This window comes from Urocitellus parryii, chromosome 12 (genome assembly GCF_045843805.1).
Source record: "Urocitellus parryii isolate mUroPar1 chromosome 12, mUroPar1.hap1, whole genome shotgun sequence".
Lineage (NCBI taxonomy): Eukaryota > Metazoa > Chordata > Mammalia > Rodentia > Sciuridae > Urocitellus > Urocitellus parryii.
Genome location: NC_135542.1, coordinates 124,343 through 147,614, shown reverse-complemented (window position 1 = coordinate 147,614; position 23,272 = coordinate 124,343). Strand labels below are relative to the sequence as shown.

General features: G+C 39.7%; 1 pseudogene; it reads right to left on the bottom strand.

The window, feature by feature from the left end:
* LOC113178386 (semaphorin-4C-like) overlaps positions 1 to 19,796 on the bottom strand; it is a 45,515-nt pseudogene extending 25,719 nt beyond the window's left edge.
* Positions 19,797 to 23,272: the final 3,476 nt, after the last annotated feature.

Sequence of the window (23,272 nt, the reverse complement as noted above, 5' to 3'; positions counted from 1 at the left end):
CAATTCAGTGTTTGGAGACAGTTTTTAAGACCAGCTCATGAGATACATATCTAGCAGTTTCACAACCTTTGACAGAAATGTTCACAAATTCCTTCTGTAAGGTATGTTTCCATTGATTTCTCCTTAGTAACTGGTGTAAGTGTGATTATAATTTGTTGTGGGATTGTTTATTATTGAGGCACCAAGTCTATAAGTAATGAACTGATAGTTTATATGGATAGAATGTGGGATTTAAAACATAACAAATTTAATATGGTTTAGATTTTGTTATATTAGTAGCTATTCACAGGAATTGATAAAAATCTTGGTAAATACATATCTACCCACCAGCAGATGCCTTGGTTTCCATCCAAAACTCACTACTTTTAGTTGATACTGATTGTTTCTGTCTTCCTATACATGAGTTCTTCCTAGCCGGGGAGTTCAATGTACATACCGTTTGTGTGAAAGGTAAGAAGAGCTTTGCCATCCATCCTATGTTTTTCCTGTGGACTATTAATCATAAGACTGTCTTATGAAAATAGTACTAAGGATTTCAGGGTGTACCTGCTCCACTATTAAAAGAAATATTTTTATGCAGCAGAGGATGAGAGCAGCAGACCACTGGTTCTTCACTGATACACTCTCTCTATTGCCCATTCTCTCGTCTATAAAGCCAAGCATAGGATAGATGCACTCCACAGGGTGCTCCTGGAACACATTTTTCCAATTTTTCCATCTGAACAGAAAATATTTCTTTCCAGGTCCATTTCAATGCCATCAGGATTCTGATTGGTCCTGTCTGTTATGTGCCCAGCCCTACGGCTACAGAAAAAGGGAGAAGAGAGTTACATGGGTCCTCCTCCATTTCCACATACTCTTGGAGCTCCTCTGTGTGATCTCTCCAGGAGTGCAGTTGGACATCTTTGTTAGCATAAGGCTTCTAGAGAGTAAGTTCTCTTAAAGTTACACCTAGAGTTAGCACAGTGCTTCTTCTTATATATCCCAGAGACCAAATCACTCAAAGGCCAATGCATTCAGGGAAAGGTGATACATCCTCCTGTTCTTTTTTTAATATTTAGTTTTTAGTTGTCATTGGACACATTACTATTATTTATTTTTATATGATGCTGAGGATCGAACCCAGGGCCTCGCACATGCTAGGCGAGCATTCTACCACTGAGCTACAACCCCAGTGCCATACTCCAGTTCGTGATGAGAGATATATTTGAAAAATTGTACCCATTTTGGATTTATTATACCTACTCATACTAGAACTAGGAATTTATTTTTCCAGGATTCACTGGAGACTATCTGAGTCCAGACAACATCCGCTTAGGTGTATTGTTTCCAGACTGGCACAGACACGTGGTAGTGTGGCCTGGGAGGACAATCAACAGAACTGCTTCCTTTACTCATGTATTGTAGCCATGCAGAGGCAGCTTTTGGATTTCTCTTTCAAGGAGGTTTGCTGCCTAGTACTAAGGAGTGCAGATGGCAGCCTCTAGCTGTCAGCACCATCAGCCTCTGCCTCAGTTGTAGAGAGCTTTTCCCCCAGCATCATGCTTTTTCTGGGCAGCCCACATCCAGTGGTGAGGGAGGCAGGAAGATGATGGCCTGGACACTTCGGTCCAGCCATTTCCATCTAAGTAAGATAATACTTACTAGTGACACTTATTCCAGAACTCTCTACTGGCTTATACAGGCTCTGTCAAGTTATGTTGAAATTTCACTTCTTCTACTGCCAAATACAAATTATTTTCTCTTCCTTTCATGAGTACAGATCCCCAATGAACAGGTTATACACAGACAGTCACAGACTGTGCTTCCAGAATATGTGGCCTGTGACACACTTCAGCAACTATTTACCCATACCTAGGTAAGCACACATGTATGTGTATATAAACACACACATGTGCATACACACTCAAGGCATGCAATTATACATGTATACATACACACATATAAAATGCATAGCACTTATACACATATATAAAACACTCACAGATATTGGTACACGGGAATGCTGACAGCATGAAGATCTTGGTAAAAGATGAAACCAGCCTCCACTCATTCATTCCTTCATTCAACAAATACTTATTGAGCATCTAATATGTGCCAGGAACAATTCAAAGCAACTCAGTTTCTGAGAGTGAGCGAAAATAAGAAGATAAAATGAAATTAACTAATTCCACTTAAGAAAGTTTGGAACCAATGCACAACTAACTATTCTCCATCATTTTTGCAGAACAGATTTGTTTCCATTGCTGTTAAGGCTAAAGCGTTTACGATTTACTAATTAATTAAACATTGTAGAAAGAGTGATTGTAAATGCCGTGCCTGGTTCCAAATTAGACTGCACTCTGAAATACATCAGAAAGATTTTAAATATTTTATAAATGTTCTGGACTCCACATAGGCCATACAGTTTAGGAAATCTCTCCTATAACCATTACTATAAAGTAGGGTGAGTTAACATAACCTTTCTTTGCTCCTATGTCATTATCTCTGGCAGATAGTTATCCTGACCCTCCTGTTGTGAGTGCTTGCTGGCTTCATTCATTAGATAAATGCTTACTGAAGACTCTAGCATATGCAAGATATTGGGTTGGGTGTCATTAGTAGATATTGCTCATCATTGAGAAAACTTTAGTTCATATGAGAGATAGAACTATAATCAGTTAACTGTAATACATGTGCCAGAATTCGGAATATGCACTGTTTCATGATGCATTCATGCTCATATATATATATATATATATATAGTGTGTGTGTGTGTGTTTGTGTTTATACACATGTGTATATACATATATGCTTGTATGTATTCATGCATACATACATACACACATACACACACACACTCACACACACACACACACACACACACACACATATTCTCTCTTACTCTTCACAAGAACACTACAAAGTAAATATCATATTACAAAGGCTTTAAGATTCAAAGAAAGTAACCTCCTCAGAGGTAGGTGTGTCACAATTGATTAGACTAAGATAGGTTTCCGAAGTCCCTGACAAATTCTCAATACTATGAAGCCTTAGGGAGTACTACATGTGTTTACATGTGTATGTGTTTACAGGTCTGTGTCTTAGGATTGGGTTATACTACTTAGGAGTAAGTATCTTGCCATACTCACCAGGATTTCCTCCTCCTATGCTAAATATACATTAGTTAGTAAGAAATATGAAAGTTATAACCAAAATGAAGTACACATTTAACAAACTTGTGTTCTCTAGAAGTTTGTAATAGACATTAAGTGAGAGAAACCATGCAAATGTAAAAAATGTGGCAAAGTTTTTAATGTTAGGCAAACCCTTATTTTGCCTCAGAGAACTCACACTGGAGAGAAACCATACAAATGTAAAAACTGTGGCAAAGCTTTTAATCAAAGCTCACACCTTACTTAACACCAAAGAATTCATAGTGGAAAGACCCATAGAAATGTAAGGAATGTAGCAAAGCTTTTAATGTTACAGCAACCCCTATTGGATAACAGAGAATTTACACTGGAGAGAAATCATACTAATGCAAAGAATGTGGCAAAACATTCACCATTCAGAAAAGCCTTGTTGTGAAACAGAGAACTCACACTGGAGAAAAGCCATACAAATGTAAAGAATCTGGCAAACATTTTAATCAAATCTCAAACTATATAATTCACCAGAGAATTCATACTGCAGAAAAGCCATACAAATATAAATATTGTGGAAAAATTTTTACTCAGAGACAATATCTTGGTTGACACCAACAAATTCACACTGAAGATTAGTGATACAAATGTAAAGAATGTGGCAAAGCTTTTAATCACAGAACATGGCTTAGTAAACACCAGAGAATTCATACTGGAGAGAACCCATACAAATGTAAAAAATATGGCAAAGGTTTTAATCAAATATAACATTTTACTCAACATCAGAGAATACATACTGGAGAGAAACCATAGAAATATAAAGAATGTGGCATAGCTTTTAATGTTAGGCACACAGGTATTGTGCACCAGAGGACTCACACGGGAGAGAAACCATAGAATGTAAAGAATGCAGCAAAGCATTTACTGTTCAGAACAGCTTTTATGTGCACCAGAGAACTTACACTGGAGAGAAACCATACAAATATAAAGAATGTAGTAAAGCTTTTAGTGTAAGGCAAAGCCTTGTTCTGCACAATAGAATGTATAATGGAGAGAAACCATACAAATGTAAAGAATGTGACAAAGCTTTTAATGAAATATCATACCTTAGTATACATCAGAGAATTCATACTGGAGAAAAACCATACAAATGTAAAGACTGTGGCAAAGATTTTAATCAAAGATCACATCTTAGTAGACACCAGAGAATTCATACTGGAAAGAACCAATACAAAACAAATGTAAAGAAAATTTCAAGGCTTTTATTTGAAGAGTAGGCCTTACCTGACACCAGGGAATTCAAACTGGAAAGGTTATACAACTGTAAAGAATGTGGCAAAGTATTTAGGTACAATTCAAGGGTTATCAAGCATGAGAGAATTCATACTTGAGAGAATCTTTACAAATCTAAAGAATGTAAAATATCATTTATTGTGCTTTCATGACTTATTAATTACTAGTAAATTCATACTTGGAAGAATAGTTTAAATTGCCAAAAAAGTGGCAAAGTTTTAATCAAAGCCCAACATTTAAAAAATGCCAAGAATATTACAGTAGTGATTAAACCCTACAAATGTAAAGAATGTGACATAGTTTTTAATGAAAGATCACACTTTACAAATTTCCCCCAATTTAAAATTCAAGAGAAGTTTTGGACTTGCCAAAAAAATGTCAGAATGATGTTCAAATGTAAAAATTCATACTCTATCTATTCCTAATGCAAATACTATCTGTTATGGAAAATTGAATAAAATACGCCTTTTACCTTAGCAATGACTTGCTTGTTATATACAAAAAGCATCATCTCTCTTTTCATTTTTAGAAAAGCAGTATGTACATTTATTAATTATTTTATGTCTGTGGTAAAATATTTATATTAGCCTTGTTTTTTCTATAACACGTACTTTTATAACAATGTATCTCAGAATCCTATTTTTCCTTTCATTTTTCAGAAATATATTTTATTTTAAAGACCCAAAAACAAAATATCACATATATATTTATTTTTCTTACTATAATATCAAGTCTGAGATAGTATAATCACATAATTTATACTATGTGCCTTTTAAAGTTATTTTAATACCACATTAAAATTGTAAATAATATTTGGATCCATTGTCTGACATATTTATACATGCACATAGTATAATTTGGTCAATTTTATTCCCAAGTTCCTCTCTTTTCCCTTCCTTGCTTCCTATCACAGATTGCTTTCCTCTACCCTATAGTTCACATTAAATTTTAATGAGATCCCAATTTTTCCATTCTTCTGTCTAGTTTCCACATATAAGAGAACACATAGGATCCTTGGCTAAGACTGGCTTGTTTTGCTTAACATGATGTTCTCCATCTCCATCTATTTTCCTGGGAATTATATGGTTTTTTTTTTTATGGCTGAATAAAACTACATTATATACCACATTTTCTGTGTTTGGTCTGTTGGCCAATATCTAGGTTGTTTCCATAACTTGGTAGTTGTGAACTAGGGATGCTTGTGTTGCTAAAGTATGCTGATTTTAATTCTTTCATATAAGGAGTGGTATAGCTTAATCATACACTGGCTCCATTCCTAGTCTTTTAAAGAACTCACATATTGACTTCCATAGACATTGCACTTATTTAAAAATGTTACCAATATTACATTAGTTTCAGTCCCCTAGGATTCTCACCAGAATTTATTATTATTTAAATTCTTCATAGCCATTCTGACCTATATGTTTGAATTTTACTTCTGTATTTTCTTCTATGGAATGCATAATTTCTGGTCTCATTTGCAGGTATTTTATTGACTTTGAGTTGATTGAATTTTATTTGATTGACATTGACTTTTGTACAAGGTTATAAAAATGGATCTAAGATAATTCTTCCATATGTCCAATTTTCCTAGTAGCATTTGTTAAAAAGACTGTTATTTCTTCAATGTATGTTTTGGCACTTTTGTCAAAGATCAGATGACTGTATATGTAGGTTTGTCTCTGAGTCTTCTTTTCCATTGATCTACATGTCTGTTTTTAATATTGGTACCATGCTATTTTATAGCCCTTCATTTTAAATTGAAATCAGTTATCGTGATGGCTACAGCATTGTTTGTTTGTTTGTTTTTTCTCCCAGTATTATCTTGGCTTCTCTGGTTATTTTATTTTTGCATACAAATTTTAGAACTCTTCTTCTAGGTTCTGGGGAAAATACCAATATTATTTTAATAGGGATTGCATTGGATTTGTAAATCACTTTTGATACATAAATGATTTAGCAATATCAATTGGGCATATCCATGAACATATCCATCTGTTATTATCCTTTTTTTCAAATTCTTGCTTCAACAGTCTATAATTTTTATTGTAGACATATTTTGTTTCACCTCCTTGGTTAGATTTATTTCCAGCTACTTTTAAAATTGTATTGTAAATGGAATGTTTTCTTGATTTTTTTCCCAGTGGATTGATTATTGGTGTGTTTAGACTTTGTATCTTGCTACTTTGCTGAATTACTTTTATGGATCATTGAGTTCTTCTGCTGGAAATTTTTAAATTTCTAGGTAAAGAATCATATCATCTGCAAAAAGTGATAATTTGACTTGTTTCTTTACTAATTGTATATCTCATATTTCTTTTTTCTTGGCTAATTGTTCTGGTTAAAATTTCAAGTACTACATTGAATAGCAATGATGAGAGTAGACATCCTTGTTTTATTTCTGATATTAAAAAATACTATCAGTTCTTTCCTATCCAGTAGGATATGGTTTTTTAATTTGTTGTATACAAATATAATGTTGAAGTGAGTTCCTTATATACCTGGATTCTTCAGTGTTTTACCATGAATGGGTCCTAGATTTTGTCAAAATCTCTTTCTATTCATTTTGAGATAATCATTTTATTGTTAAATCTTAATAATGTTTATGTGGTGAATTACAATTTTTGATTTGAATATGTTGAACCATACTTTCATTCATGGTATGAAACCAACTTGATCATGATGTACAATCTTCTTAATTTATTCTGTAAATGATTTGCTAAAATTTTAATAAGAATTTGTGGGGGTTAGGGTTGTGGTTCAATGGTAGAGTGCTTGCTTAGCACACGTGAGGCACTGGGTTTGATCCTCAGAACCACATTAAAAAATAAGTAAATAAAATAAGGATATTGTGTCCATCTACAACTAAAAACATATTTAAAAATATATTTTTTTAATCTGTGCTCTGCCGCAGTCTGGCTGGGCACAATTCAGGAGCCACTTGTCAAAAGAAACTAACTTTATTTTTAGAACTACAAACGCCAAGCAAAACAGCTCCTCAGGAAAAACCCTCAGAGCCCAACTGCCACCACCGGCTTCCACAAGCCTCTCACCACACAAACCACTCCACCTCCCCCCATCCTCCTGCTCTTGAGGCCGATTGGCTGGGTCGCGTGGGCGGAGCCAAAGAAGTCCCCCAATGAGCAGTTCCGTAGTCTGAAGGGCAGGGAAACAGCCCAATGAACATCACCGCAGAGGAGCCAATCAGCTAGATGTTGCTGGGGCCGCTGTGAGCCAATCATCAGCTGGCAGTCTGAAGGGCAGGGAAACAGCCCAATGAACATCACCGCAGAGGAGCCAATCAGCTAGATGTTGCTGGGGCCGCTGTGAGCCAATCATCAGCTGGCAGTCTGAAGGACAGGGAAACAGCCCAATGAACATCACCGCAGAGGAGCCAATCAGCTAGATGTTGCTGGGGCCACTGTGAGCCAATCATCAGCCGGCAGCTGGAAGTTTGCTGGCAGCTGGAAGTTTGCTGGGGCCCCTTTGGCTGTGGCTCTCAACAGTGCTCATAAAATATATTGGTCTATAGTACCCTGATCTTCCTGATATGTCCTTAGGTATTTGGCTTATAGCAGCTTCCTAGAATGATTTTGGAAATATCTATGCTCCACACACTTTTTCCATTTCATTGAGTGATTTGAGAACTATCAGTAGTAACTCCTTAAAATTCTGGTGGAATTCAGCTGACACTCTGGTGTTTTGTTTGTTGGGAGGCCTTGTATTACCAATTCAATCTCAATTTTTTTATATGGTTTAGATTTTCTATGTGTTTTTGATTCGATTTTGGTAGGTTGTATGTTTATAGAAATGTATCATTTTTAAAAGATTTTCCAAATTATTGAAACATATTTTCAAAATAGTCCCTAATGATCCTCTGCATTTCAGTGATGTGTTCTGTTACCTGGTTTTCCATCTCCAATTTTAAAAATATTGTGTTTATCTTCTCTCTGTTTTGGTTAATTTGGCTAAGTGTTTATTAGTCTTATTTATCTTTTCAAACAAACAACTCTTTTTCACATTAATTATTTATATTGCTTTATTATTCTCTTCATTAATTTTAGACCTGATATTATTTCCTTTCTTCTGCTGTTTTTTTTTTTATTTGATTGGTTCTTGCTTTCCTAGGGCCTTAGATTGTTTATTTGATATGTCTCTATTTTGTTTGTTTCATGTTGTTTTTATGTAGTTTACTCACAGAAGTAAACTCTTCCCTTATAAATACTGTTGTGATTTAGGTAGGCAATGAGGTCCAAAAGCTTATTTATGATACAATGTAGTAAAGTTTATATGTGAAATAATTGAGTTATGAGAAATTTAATTTAATCAATGCATTAAACCCCTGATAGGGATTAACTGAGTGGTAACTATAGGCTGGTAGAATGAGGCTGGAAGAAGTGGTTCTTTAAAGGCATGCCTTTAAAATATACATTTTTTCCCCATTATTAGGGGATCCCAAGTTTGCCTGCCTCTCAATTCTTTTTCCTTTCTGTTTCCTTCTTCAGGGCTGCTTTCATCCACCATACTCTTCTGACATGTCTTTCAATTTCACCTGAGTAATTAAGTGGGTAATTTTTTAATTAAGACCTCTGAAACTATGAGCACGAAAATAGATGTTTTCCTTTAAAATTGTCCATATCAGTTACTGTGGTCACAATGTTGAAAAAGATGACTGAAAACGAAATTGGTACCAGAAGTGGGGTCACTGTTGTGACCAATGTGACCATGTAATTCAGAAGATTTAGAAGATTTGGGGGATTTGTTCAAGGAATTTTTAAAAAGTTTAGAGATGCAAACTGGAAAAAAAAGTTGTTATTGTTTTATGTGGACCTTAATGGGCAATTCTAGTCAGAGATCAGAAGAGCAAAATGATGATAGAATGGTAAAAAAATACCTTTATGATGTTTCAGAGGAGAAGGGAGACTCTTGGAAATTGGACTAAATGTCATTCATTTTATATTTTGGGCAAGAAGTTTTTAATATTTTACCCATTTCCTGACAATTTTTGTGAGGCTGAATTTAAAGAGATGAATTTGTTAATTTAGTGGAAGAAATTTCAAGGCAGCATTTTATTCAGGTGTTGACATGGGTGTTGCTATCAGCTTTGAGCTAAGATTATTGTGATAATCATGAACAGAAAGGAGAACAGGAAGATTTTAAAAACTTGAAGTTTTGCCACAAAACAGAGTAAAAATGGGGCTAAAAATATGGGTGGTCTTGGGGATGGGGATGTGGCTCAAGTGGTAGCACACTCACCTGGAATGGGCGCAGCACTGGGTTCGATCCTCAGCACCACATACAAATAAGATGTTGTGTCCACAGAAAACTAAAAAATAATATTAAAAAAATTCTCTCTCTTTCTCTCTCTCTCTCTCTCAAAAAAAATATGGATGGTCATTAAAAACCTTATAGCTACCAAAGAGACACTATTAAGTACCTTACCTAGAAATAATAAGAAAGATGGCTTGAGGGCATCTCAGTGGATTGACCACACCCGTCCCAGGGATTAAATCCCTCTGTAGGAATTAAAAGTAATAATTCTTTTGAGAAGAAACCCTAGGTCACCCTTTTTGTGCTGGGAAGCCTTGGGAGTTTTTTCACAATGCTCAGTCACCTAAGCACTCAGAGGCCATTATAGCCATGATACCTAGAGACTTATCTACTGCTTGAGAGGGCAGGATTGCAAAATGCTGAATTTAGAATGTCATAGATTCTTCCACAGATATTTCAAAAGAAGTCCTAGGCAAAGTGCAATAGGTTTATATTCTCTATAGGCAGTTCCTGAGAAGACAATGCATTAAAAATATAAGTAGTAAACTAAAGTTCATTAAGAGACCAGATTTGAAAGTACAATGAAGTCTCCCAGCTGGTATTTCATTTGCAATCCTCTGAACTCAATTTCCCAAGTTGCTAGGGTTACAGCTATGTATTAAAGTACTCTAAAATAGTTCTTAGTTGTTGGTAAATTTGTGTGATACTCATATAGATGGTGTCAGGGGTCTTCTTTATGACCAGGTTCTTATTTCTCTGGGTTTATTCTGTTTATTAGTTAATACCCTGTGACCTCTTCTCAAACAACTCACATGGTTTGTTCTTTATAAACAGAAGGATATGAGCCAGGTGTAATGGTGCTTGCCTTTCATACAAGAAGCATGGGGAGATGAGGCAGGAAGATTGCAAATTCAAAGCTATACTTAGCAAATTATTGAGGCCATAAGCAATTTTTATAGATGGTGGTTCAAAATCAAAATCAAAACAAATAAATAAATAAATATATCTGAACATGTGGATCAGTGGTTAAATATATATGAGGATTGTCTCTTGCAGTCTTAATGTATCAGGTTATTTTTCCACATGCTGGTATATGTCCTATATATCAGAAAGAGAGAAAGATGAAGATGGATTTTTTAGTTGTTTCAGCAAAATCTTGTATCTATGTCCTCTAGTCTCAGATCCGTGATCTATGTACTAGTGCAAATAAGAGTGGTTTCCAACAATAAATTGCATACAAAGCAGGAGTGACAACTAAGGCCTTGTGAAATTGATCACACAAATCAACAGGTAAATAAAGTTTAGATTCCAGGTGAAATAAATGGGTAATAAATAAAATCACATGTGCTAAAAAAAGTACAAGGACTGGTTGATTGTGTCAAATTTCATTCACTTAAGAAAACAATGAGGTGTTGAGTGATGGTTCAGTTGAAGAGAGATTTCCCAGCATGTGTGACGCACTGTGTTTGTTTCTCAACACCACATATAAATAAATAAAAGTAAAGTTCTATCAACAACTAAAAAAACAAAAGGTTTTTAAAAAAGAAAACGAAGGCAGCAGGACGGAGGCTTTAAGGAGATTGACCAGCTGCTGCTGGAGTGCAGCCCAGAGAGAAGTGCATTGTCACTTATCACTGTATATATGGTTAAAGTAATTTGTGAATAAATATGTATATATTTTTATTTATGGAAATGATATCACAATTACGTTAAAATTATTTAACTTTTCTGTTCTCTGGTCTTATAAAAAAAACAGCCTGAGATTTAAATTCATTAGCAATTCCCTGAGTCAGCTATGTTCCCATATTTCTCCCCTCAAAAAAAGTGACTCAATAAGTATAATTTTAAAGTTTCTACTATTCACATTAAAAATGAGAAACAAAAGTCAGGCACAGTGGAATGCCCCTGACTTCAATCCCTTGTTTCCTTCCCTCAAATGGGTCTGGAGGTATAGCTCAGCTTGTACAATGCCTGCCTTCTAAGCATTCTATGGGTCATTTAAATAAAATGGTCTTACATATGAAAAAAAAAAAGACTAAATTGTGGACCGATTACAGTTAGACTCCGGTGTCTGCCAAAATAAATCCTCCTGTGGAGCAGTTAATTTCTAAGTTTCCTCTGGGAAATAAAGTGGGAAATATATCAGCTGAAATTTTGGAATTTCTGTTCTCTCCATTCATGATATCTTCAATCATGGCCCGAAGCCCATGTGCATAGCTTTGTTCTGGCAACCTGGCATTTCCCCAAATTGTATGCTAATGATTGCTGTGATTATCAGGAGAGAATCCCAAATCCAAGTGTGATTTTGTTTCTTTGCATAAGGTTTGCTGGTATATAGGTGATTGAATTGCTTTTTCTTCCTGAAATTTCTGAGAAGCAGAAACTCAAATTCAGAATGCTGGAACTGACCTTTAGCTTTATATTCATATCTCAGAATATATCCTATATTTTCATCTTCTTGTTCACATTCCTGATGCTATCTTTATTACTCCACAGTATAATAAACAGTTTCTCCTATTATATTTCAGACACAATATTGTGTAACTATTTTTCTCCAACACTAGACGGCACTGTTTATGGGATTGTTCTCTGTTGTATTTTATATGAGAGGAAAAAAAAAAAAGAGAGAAGATCACTTGGCTCTTTTTGTAAAACAATGCTCATTTCTGCCCCTATTTATCTTCCATAGATACAGATACCTTATTGGAAAGTCTTTGAGTGGGGATTCCCCATTGTAGACTTGACAGGATGATGTGTCCTCATGTCACTTTCATACCTTCTCTTGGCTCAGGGGTGTCTGAGGTATCCACAGCTCTCATGTCTATATACTTTGGAGTGTCTAGCTAATTTGAGTCTCAGTGTCCTCTGTTGACAAGAGAAAATGGTCTGAAATATGGTGTGAGGGTTAACAGGAGAGTAGTTAGATGCCCTGCAGTTAAAGTAATCTCCTGGTACACCTTTCATTTGAAGAAATTTTTATTTCTTCTTTTATTTTTTAACTACTGACAATTCTGCTACATAAAAATTGGTATACATTTGTTTCTTTAACTTCCTCATTCTAATACCTTGAAATTACACCCAGAATCAATTTAACTATGTTATATGTTAGTTGTGTTTTAAATGGTTCAGAGTTTTCACTATTTTCAAAAATGACTTTTTAAAATTTACATTCTCACCAACAGTGTACAAGGGCTTTCTTTTTCCCATATCCGTAGTTTCTTGAGTCTTGGTTATTATTAAATTATTGACAAAATCTGTTCTCTCTCTTTTTGGGGGAAGGCTATTGGGAAATAAACTCAGGGACACTCAAACACTGAGCCACATTCCAAGGTCTATTTTGTATTTTCTTTAGAGACATGGTCTCACTTAGTTGCTTAGTTCCTCACTGTTGCTGAGGCTGGGTTGGAATTCTCAATTCTCCTGCCTCAGCCTTCTGAACTGCTGGGATTATAGGCATGCACCACCATGCCTGGTTATAAAAGCTATTCTAACAGTGGTGTTTGTATACAATTGTCCACTGTTTGACTTGTGCATCAAATCCCTGATGAAATATTGTAGAGTTCAGTCTGTCATGTAGCCAACGAGAGTTTGGTGTTGCAAACCTTTGGGGGGATTAATAGGCACGTGTTGTTTTTAACACCTTCTCTGCACTATTGCTTGGGATTTTAGCAGCCCATTGAGAAACTTGTACAGCAAGGAGAAATGATTGGATTGTGATCTAGGGGAGATTTGCACGCATTCAGTAAGCTTTACTCCCAGCCCTTGAGGATTTAAAATGGCTTTATATTTGGGGTCCTTCAGCCTAAGCCTCTCACCATTCTTTTGCCAAGTGTTTTGTTTTATGTGAGACAATTAGTTTCTTTCATTGAACGGAAGCTATTATTATTCAGTGATGAAAAATTTTCCTTCTGGAAATAATTGTCAGTCTTGTGATTTTTACAGGGGAAAACCCAAGATTGGAGCTCTTTGTTTGCTGATCACTCATAAAGGCAGAAGCCAAGTTCTTTTAGATTTAACTTCTCTCTCCTGATCCCAGGAGTTAAAGCCCATGGAGGTCCTTGCTGAACATAGACAACTCTCACTTTTTCTCTGATCTTAGCACTTATGAATGTGTAGATCCTTTCATAGCACAATGTAAATTAAAATAGAAAGCACAGAAAACTGTTTAGTTAGGGTGTCATATATATGGTCCCAATCTTGCTCTTCTCAGGGTGACACTGGCTGTTGATGTTTCTGTTTCAATTATGCAGCATACTGTCTAAGGCTGGACTAAGGCCTAAGTCTACCCTAGCTTTTTTAAATCATCAAGTGGCAGATATGTCCCCAGCTGTGCACAGATATAAATCTCTCAACAAATAAACACACACACACACACACACACACACACAAAAGAACGATGAAAGTAGATTAAGAACAAAGATTTGCTTTACCAAATCTATCTCCCAACAAACCGATTAGCCAAGAAGCAAAGAATGCACTGAGAGGAGGAGTGACCGGTGGTGGTGGCAGTTGCTAAGGCAGATTTGTTGGTGCGGTCGGTCTCTTACAGGAGTACTCCTGGTTGGATGGGAAGGCTCAAGCTTATGCTTTTTCTTCTTTCCGCTTTCCTCTCTCTACCTCCTCCCACCCACCCCCCACAAGTACTGAGGGACAGAGGGTGACTAAGGAGAGGAGGCAAAATATCTTTGGCTGGTGATATCAGAAAGCCATTTGAATTCCCAGGGAGGAGGGAGGCAAGAGAGGGAGAGAGACAGTAAAGCTCAGTCTCCAGTGTGTGCGCTGGCGCCGCGCTCCATCTTCCCTGGGCACGCGCCAGAGAGGTGCCGGTCCCCGAGCTCGCGCCTGCAAGACGACCCCCTGCGCACCCACTGCCCGCACTCCCGCTGTGCGCAGGACAGCTGGCCCGAGGCTCCTCGTGTGCCTGGAGGTTGGGGAGCCTTCTTGGACCTCTGTCTCCAGAGAGCGGGTGTGTGCAAGAGCAAGTGAGGAGAGCAGCTGGGTGGGAGAAGAGGGTGGGCCCTTAAATTAAAATATAAAGCACGGAGACAGAGAGAGGGGTGGGCAGAGAGAGAGAGAGAGAGAGAGAGAGAGAGAGAGAGAGAGAGAGAGGCCGGCGGAGTGTGGGGGAGAAAGAGAGGGGCAGGCAGAGAGAGGGAGGGAGGGGTGGGCAAATAGAGAGAGGGGGGGGCGGAGGGTGAGGGAGAGAGGGGGGTGGGGAGGAGGGGGGGTGGGGGGCGGGAGAGAGAGGGAGGGGCGGGCAGAGAGAGAGAAGCGGGCGGAGGGTGGGGGAAGAGGGAGGGTGGGGGAGAGAGGGGGGTGGGGAGGAGGGGGGTGGGGGGCGGGAGAGAGAGGGAGGGGCGGGCAGAGAGAGAAGCGGGCGGAGGGTGGGGGAAGAGGGAGGGTGGGGGAAGAGGGAGGGGTGGGCGGGAGGGAGAGAGGCGGGCAAAGAGAGAGGGGTGGGTGGGAGGGAGAGAGAGAGAGGGGCGGGCAAGAGAGAGAAAGAGAGAGAGAGAGGCGAGAGGGAGCGTGCGGGAGGGGTGCGCCCTGGAGGTCCAGCCAGGGCCGCGGTGTGCCTGCAGGTCACCACTACTCAAACCCAGGCACGTGCCCAAAGCGGTAGTTTCTGTGTCTGTGAGGGTTTTGGTCCTCGGTTCCTACCGCTGGTGCTGGCGGCGACAAACTGTAAGAGAAACTCTGTGAGGCAGGGTGGGGTTTGGTGGGGGGCGTATGGCGAAGGGGAAAGTAAACGCTGAGGGTGGGAAGTAGACGCTGGACTTGACCATCTTTCTCTTCGTGTCTTTCAGCATGAGGGGGGCATATCTCAGCTTCCATTGCTGTGGGTCTCGGCCTGGAACCCTAGTAGTTTTTCTCAGCAAGTGTGCAATTAACATCTTGTTTGTTCAGGTTCGGTACAGGCTTTGCAGGGACTGTGGTGAAGCGACCTAGGTTGGGAATCTTGCATTGATTTTTGCATAGCAATGGGATCATGGTTGTGACGTCAAAACTTTTGTTTTGTGGTCTTAATGTATCTTTTTCTTTTTCAAGTTTCCCTAGTAACAAGCTTGAGGAACGAGTGGGAAGAAACCCGGGAAAACCAAGAGAAGGACCTGATTCTCCATGTAAGAGGGAAGGAAAAGATAAATTTCCGAGCCCCCCCCCATATTTTATTATTTATTTATTTAGCCTCCTAAACTGTAGGCTCTTGAAGTATTTGCTGAACTAGCTTCAAATATATGGGCTGCAAAAATATCATTGGACTCCTTACTATGTCTCTACTTGTAGACTCAGTTGGTGGTTTGCAAAACAAATGCTAAAACAGTGCAGTGATGTGTGGGAGGAGACCACAAAGGGTAATTCATTTCAAGTGTGGAGTCTTCCTAAGGGTGAGTTGCTTGAGCCACAGATAAAGTTGAATAAAGCCATTTCCCATCATTTTGTCTCCTCGCTCTTCTGCATTTTTATTCCTCTTTTATTCCTCTCCCCTGGGGCGATTATGTAGCCAAGAACAAGATATTTTATTAAAATGTTAGAGTAAAAACAGCTGAGTGAAAACAACCGAGTGGTTTGAAATATTAAAATTGGCCCTTGACTTCTTAATACATGTTAATAGAATGACCCTCTTCAAGGCTTTCTCTTCTAGGATAAGTGTTTAAAGAAAAACCCTGTAAGGGAAACGTTAATCATTCCCCAGTTGGCTTTAAGAGTATTTGCAGGAACAAATCACCAGTGAGAGAAACTTGGGTGGCATCTTTGTTTTGTGTCATTTTTGGTTCATTAAAACAATTTTTATTTATTAAAACAAATGTGCAAAGAAAATATTGTTTATATGTTCAAGGAAAAATCCAAACACTGTAAAACAAACACATTTTTCTTCAAAAACAAAGAACATTCAGCAATACAAAGAAGAAACACATTTTATTTATTTCAACTTCCAGAGATTGGAATCATGGTATCTCCAAAACATTTTGGTCAGTTCTGTTATTTTATCCAGAGAAAAATACAGACTAATGATAGATGTGTAATAAAAATTGAGAGAAAATGCTTTGCACAGTTTGTACTTTAAAAAAAGGAAAGAAAAGTAAGGTTTAAATATGCTTCTATTTTACGTTTAGTGTTTTTTCACATTATCCTTTAACATAGTGATTTTGATGTTTCTTATAAATTCTTAAATGTCAAAACTCAGTGATGTAAGAATAACATCCAAAGGGAATTTTAAAAGGCTTAATTCTAAATGCTAAAGAGCACTCATTCCCTGGATCATTTCTATTCAAGTAGAGTGCAGGGCTGGGTCAGAAAAGAAAGCTACCCTTAAGTGCTTCAGCCTTCACACTGTTTCCTGTAACCTTCATAAATCACAGGTTCCTGAGCTAGCCTGATGAGGAGCCTGCTGAGGTATATTTATAGCAGATGATTTGTAGATGATAAATATGCCAAGCAAGACATCATCTCCAGTAACCCCAGGCTCCACTGAGTTCCTCAGGGGTTCATAATTAAGACTCATAAAATAACCCTGGATGTGAAGAATCTGTTCTCTTAACCCGGACAATAGTACAGTCCAAAGGCAAACCAAGGAGTAATCACTTTGTTTCATGTTTGCACTATGTTCCACATGAAAGCTTTGCCTACATATTGACTCAACAACCAAAGAGAATAGTAGTTTGCATACCCTAGACTATGTATTTTCCTTCCTATCGACATAAGTCCCTTTATGCTTTAAAGTATTTTAAAATCACCATTTCAAATTATAAGCTGCTTAACCTCTTAAGTCCCAGTGCATGTCCATGACATCTGTATGTGTACAAACACATATTTCACACACATATATAATGCACATATATCCTTCTATTGGAATACATACATATATAAATATACATGCATGTTTTCCAGTTGGAACACGTTTTTGAGGATGTTTCACTACATTGCTTTGTGTATCTCTGCTAACCAAATGAATTTTACCCCCAAATTGCCAAATTAATGGTGTAAACTAATTTTGTTTCCTTTTTGACTTTCAACAGAACCATTGAGAAATCAGTTTAACACATCAAAATATGGACTGACATTGCATTTTAAATTAGCCCAGGTATTTAGGGTTAAAGTCCATCAAAGTTATCTCTCCTATTTAATATCCATTTGGCTAAGATTTCTTTAGAAAAATGACATTTCTAAGTGTATTTTTATATATTTTCCTCTTTTTTGTTAATTCTTCTATATTTGAGAATAATCATTCCAAGATTCCTGCTTAAAATTCAGTGTCACCTGCAAAATTCTTCTACTCAAAAATATGTTTCTCACACTGGTTTAATCAGTTTTAGAAAGTTTTTTCTTCCTTTGTTCCTCCCATATCTTGGACACATTGAAATTTTCTAAATTGTTAGTTTCAATAAGGCTTTAGAGAGGAGAAATAGGTTTGTAGATTATTCCTTGTTCAAAATCTTATGATATATCTGTCTTTATTGTCTCCAATATGCACAGAAATGGCTTCTGGAAATAATTTCTATAATTACAAAGAGAATTACCAGTCAACACATGAAGTCTCCTACCTTGTCCCCCAAGAGTCTTAAGGTGCATAGTTTAATAAAGGTATTGTGAAGAGTTGGGGGAAAAGAAAGTTTTAAGTTTGTTGAAAGAGGTTTTCCCAAGATTTTGGCCATGGAACAATCCCTACCCCATTTTTCCATGATATCTGTTAAATTTCTGCAAAATTTGTGTTCTTTGGAAAAATACCTTGGGGACTATTGACCTAACCCCATTTCTGAATTTTACTGGTGCAGAAACAGACACCTGAGAGGGGCTGAAGTTCTTAGAGAATGTTAGAGGGGAAGTTGAAACTAGAACCCCATCTCCTGACTATTTGGCCTAAATGGTCATTTGTACCCTAAGATGGGTCCTAGGATGCCAGGCATCATGAGTAGTGCTGTGAACCTCTTACTCCCTTATGAGTTCTTCTTGGGTTCATTTGCCAAAACAGAGTTTTTTGGATGTTCTTTTAAAAATGGTATCTATATCCTATTCTTATATAATAAATCTTAGGATATCCGCCCAACACAGCATGGCTATGACACTGGTACTTAGTAAATATGCTAAATGAGCATGGAAGTGAAAGCTCCTAGAAGGGCTTTAAGAGGAGGTTGATCACAGGAAGGAAGAAGGAAAGGGTCAAGAAATGAAATCAAGTAAGAAGGAAAAACATGAAAAAAAGAGGGTTGGGGAATAAAAGAGCCTCTCGATGGAAATGGGACTGAGAAGAGAAAGGATGGTTGCAGATGATGAAAAAATCATAAAACTGAGTGGGAAGCTGTGATCTTAACATGTAAACATGACCCATGAGGCTAATTCAGACGCCCTTGTCTAAATGATGGGGAAGACTACCAGCTGCTGAGAACCTTTATGAACTCCTACCAAGATGTATTCATTGCATGGGTGCATTAAGTTGATGAGGCAATTTCTTAGGCCCCACAACAGTAATGAGTGAGACAAATCTTGTCTTCATCAAGATTACATTCCTGTTAGGGGGAAGAGTCCAGACAGGGACTCATATGAAATAACGCTAGGTAAAATTTGATGAGGGCCTCTGGGACTGGGAGAAATCAGGGAACAGGAAAACAGACCATGGAAATTATGAGGCAAAATAAAGACTAAGTGGGTGCGGCATGAGGCATGGATAGGACTGCACCAGGTAGAAATGGAGTAGGACAGATGCATTTCCAGGTGATACGATGAAGAAATGGGGAAGCATATGTAGCTATGTTTGATGCCAGTGGGTTTGAGTCAAGCTGCGTAAGTACTAGAAAGAGCATAGAGACATGGCCAGAAAGCCTTCAACCACACTGGGGTTCTTGAAAGTGTAGCTGAGGTTCTGACACTCCAGAAATTGATGAGAAACTAGCGAAGGGTGTTTTATTTTGTGCAGAGAAATAGTAATACAAGAGGTGATACGTAGGCATAGTGAGGTTTGAAGACAGGAGAAAGAGCTAGCTGGTAGGGGAGGAGGCGGTTAGTTTTGGAGAGACCAACACACCACTCAAATATTGCTATTCAGACAGCTTGTGAGGAAAATTCGCAGAGACCAGCCACAGGAGACTGTTTCAATAGAAAACCCACCTTCATGGTTGAGAACCACAGCCTTGAAATTCCGTGTGTGCATTTGAATTCCAGCAACCTGCCTAGTTTGCAAAGGGACTTCAAAGCTTGTTTTAGTCTCTTTTTCTGTGAAATGGGAACTATTTCTATATCAAACGGTTGCGGATATTCACAAAGAGACACTTCTTAGCACGGGAACTTCACACAGCCAAGGAGTGAGCATGGGCCATTGAGAGAAGGAACTGGAGACTGGGGGTTATGCCCCAAGGCGGTCTGGAACAATCAGGGCCCTCAGGAAGCCCAAAGCCCTGGCTTCAGCCGAGTCTGGTGAAGGCCTTCTGGAGAGAATGGGTGAGCTGGGGCAAGGCGGCCTGGTCCTAGCTCCCATCCCAGGTTCTGCCACGTTTCATCCAGGCAAGTGCCCCAACAACTCGGAGCTGCCAGACTCCCAGTGCCTCCACCGCCAGGAGCCCAAGGCGCAGGCGCCCCGCTGTGCCCCTCCCCCCAATTCCAAGGAGCCCTCTAGCTCGCAGCTCTGATTGGCCAGAGGACCTCTAGGTCTGGGCCAATCAACACCGCTGTGTGCAGGGCCTTTACTGGGTAGAATACAAAAGCTGTGAGAGGGGCCAGGTGGCCCGAGGCGGCAGCCAAGGCTGAGGACCAGGGACCTGGGTGAGTGGCGGCCAGGCTGAAGGGTCAGTGCGGTGGGCCCGGCTGGTAGCTCAGGAAGACCCTGCCCGCTCCCCCGGTCCCGGCCCCTCCTCGGAGGCCACAGCACCTGGGGAGGGGCGGGGCCTGGCCTGGCGGTGGACAGGGAGGTCGGCCCCTCAGAACCCGCCGGCCAGGGCGAGTGGCGGTGTGATTTCGGGTTAGCCATGTTGGGCCTGGCTGGCAGGCCCGGGAACACCGTGCCCTCTGACCCCGTCCCGGCCCCTCCTCAGAGGCCACAGCACCTGGGGAGGGGCGGGGCCTGGAGGCCCTGGCGGTGGACAGGGAGGTCGGCCCCTCCGAACCCGACGACCTGGGCGAGTGGCGGTGGGACTTCGGGGTTAGCCATGTTGGGCCTGGCCTGCAGGCCCGGGAAGACCGTGCCCTCTGACCCCGGCTAGCGCCTCCTTGGAGGCCACAGCACCTGGGGAGGGGGCGGGCCTGGAGGCCCTGGCGGTGGACAGGGAGGTCGGCCCCTCCGAACCCGCCGGCCAGGGCGAGTGGCGGTGGGACTTCGGGTTAGTCGTGTTGGGCCTGGCTGGCAGGCCCGGGAAGACCGTGCCCTCTGACCCCGGCTGGCGCCTCCTCGGAGGCCACAGCACCTGGGGAGGGGCTGGGCCTGGAGGCCCTGGCGGTGGACAGGGAGGTCGGCCCCTCCGAACCCGCCGGCCAGGGCGAGTGGCGGTGGGACTTCGGGGTTAGCCATGTGGGGCCTGGCTGGCAGGCCCGGGAAGACCGTGCCCTCTGACCCCGGCCTGGCGCCTCCTCGAGGACAGCGCGCGTGGGGAGGGGAAACGGGCGTGTCCTGGCGGCGGGGTGCGCCACCGGATCCCAGGGCCCGGTGCTGCCGGGGGCTGGCGGTTCCCCTTCCCCCCAGCCCCCTCCCCAGGCGCTGGTGGGCGTGGGCGCTTTGTCGGGCGTGGGCGCTTTGTCGGGCGTGGGCGCTTTGTCGGGGAGGCAGATGATATTTGAATCCAGAGTTTATATTTGCAGCAGAGTTTTAATTTTGGAGAAGGATCGAAGTGTGTTTCCGCGAGGCCGAAATTCTGGGAGGGTGGTCGACACCGTCCCCACCTTTCTGCTTCCCCCGGAGAAGCCTAGGCACCTCCCGGGAGCCTCGGGGCTGGGGTCCTGGGGAGTCGGGGACCCGCGGCTGCAGGGCAGCAGGTACAGGGGGAGTCAGACACGCGCCCACCACACAGGCCTGCTCTGATTGTGCTGTGTCCCTCCACTGGAAAAGGGTCTCCATACATTAAATGTCATCTCAAAGAAACAGGACGGCAGGGTCCTTGTTGTGCCGCCTGTGTCAGTCTGCTGTAGGAGGCACGAGCTTAGAGCGCTCTGCCTTCCTCGGTGTCTCCCTTCTCCCCCAGGCCCTGGGGCCAACCGGCTGCAGGAGCAGCATCCATAGGATCTACAGGTGACTAAAAATGCAGCTCCGTGTGCGGCAGGATGGTCAGGATGAAACGTTGCCACCTGTTTTTAACTTTAAATTGTGACTGTTGTTTTCCAGAAATTTAGTGTTTTCGTTAAAGGGGTACTATTTGGGATGCCGCCCTATACATTTTTAAAAAGTGACCACAGCAGATATGTTCTAAATTTAACTATTATTATGCATGCCTTTAATGTCACTTCATTATAGGTGAATTTAATTCCTAAGAATCTCAGTAGGTGTCTTTTAATATACTTTGTTCTTATGTAGTAGTAAATGTCAAGGGAAAATAGGAATTCAAAAATAAGTGCTACTTGGATAATTTCTATAACACAATCTTTTCCGTTACACTCCTAGAGTGTTTCTGGGTAATTTTATGTTGCTAATAAGGATGATTGGAGCCAGGGAATGCAAAAAAGTAATTTTCTATTTTAAAAAAGAAGTAATTTTCTATTTTAAAAAAATGACTTCCAAAATGGCAGAGTAATTTATCCGATAAATTTCAGGAAGAACATTGGAGAAAAAAATATTCAATTTCAGCCTTAATATTTTCCAACTTAATGTTTTCCATCTCTGGTTTCCTCATTGAAAATTAACTTTTATTGATTAGTATGAAAGAACTAGGGTTTAGGTTTTTTTTCCCCTACACATTTTCTTAATTTGAAGCTGAGAATATTTTAAGATTGTTAAATAGGAAAAAAAAATCTACTTTGAAGAGTGGAAATGTGGGATTTTTTTATCCTTTCTTTTTTATTTATTTTTACTTTTTTATTTAAAAATGTTTTAATCTTTATCTTTTCAACTACTTTGCTGTACCAAATATGTGGCTGAATTCTTGATTTCTTCATAAGGTTATCATTGTCTAAAGATACTACTTTTTGTGATTACTTAATAAAAACAAATTTAGTAAGTTATAGATAATAAGCAAAACCTGATAATTTTATTTGTCTAACTCAATGCCTTCTGTATAATATTTTAAAATAATTTTATTGTTCAATAAGCAGTACTTAAAATTTTGATTTAACAATAGAAGTCTATGCTTTAATAAGCTTCTCTCTATTAACCCTAAAAAGAATTTTCATGTAGAATATTATAAAATGTTTTACTTCATTTATTAGGTCTGAATTCTAACCTTGGTTATTCCATTGAGCAGCTGTCTCTCCTTGGCCTGATAACCTACCTTCTCTCAATCTGTTGAACTGTGTGCAAAGCATAATAAACTACCTCAAAATTGTCCTGTGAGGTGCATAAAATGAAGAATGTAAAATGATTTTGAAATATAAACGCTTTATGAGCTTGGGTTATAATCATTTTCTTTCTAAGGTTCTGTAGGAAAAACTCTCATAGATTATATTTGCATCAA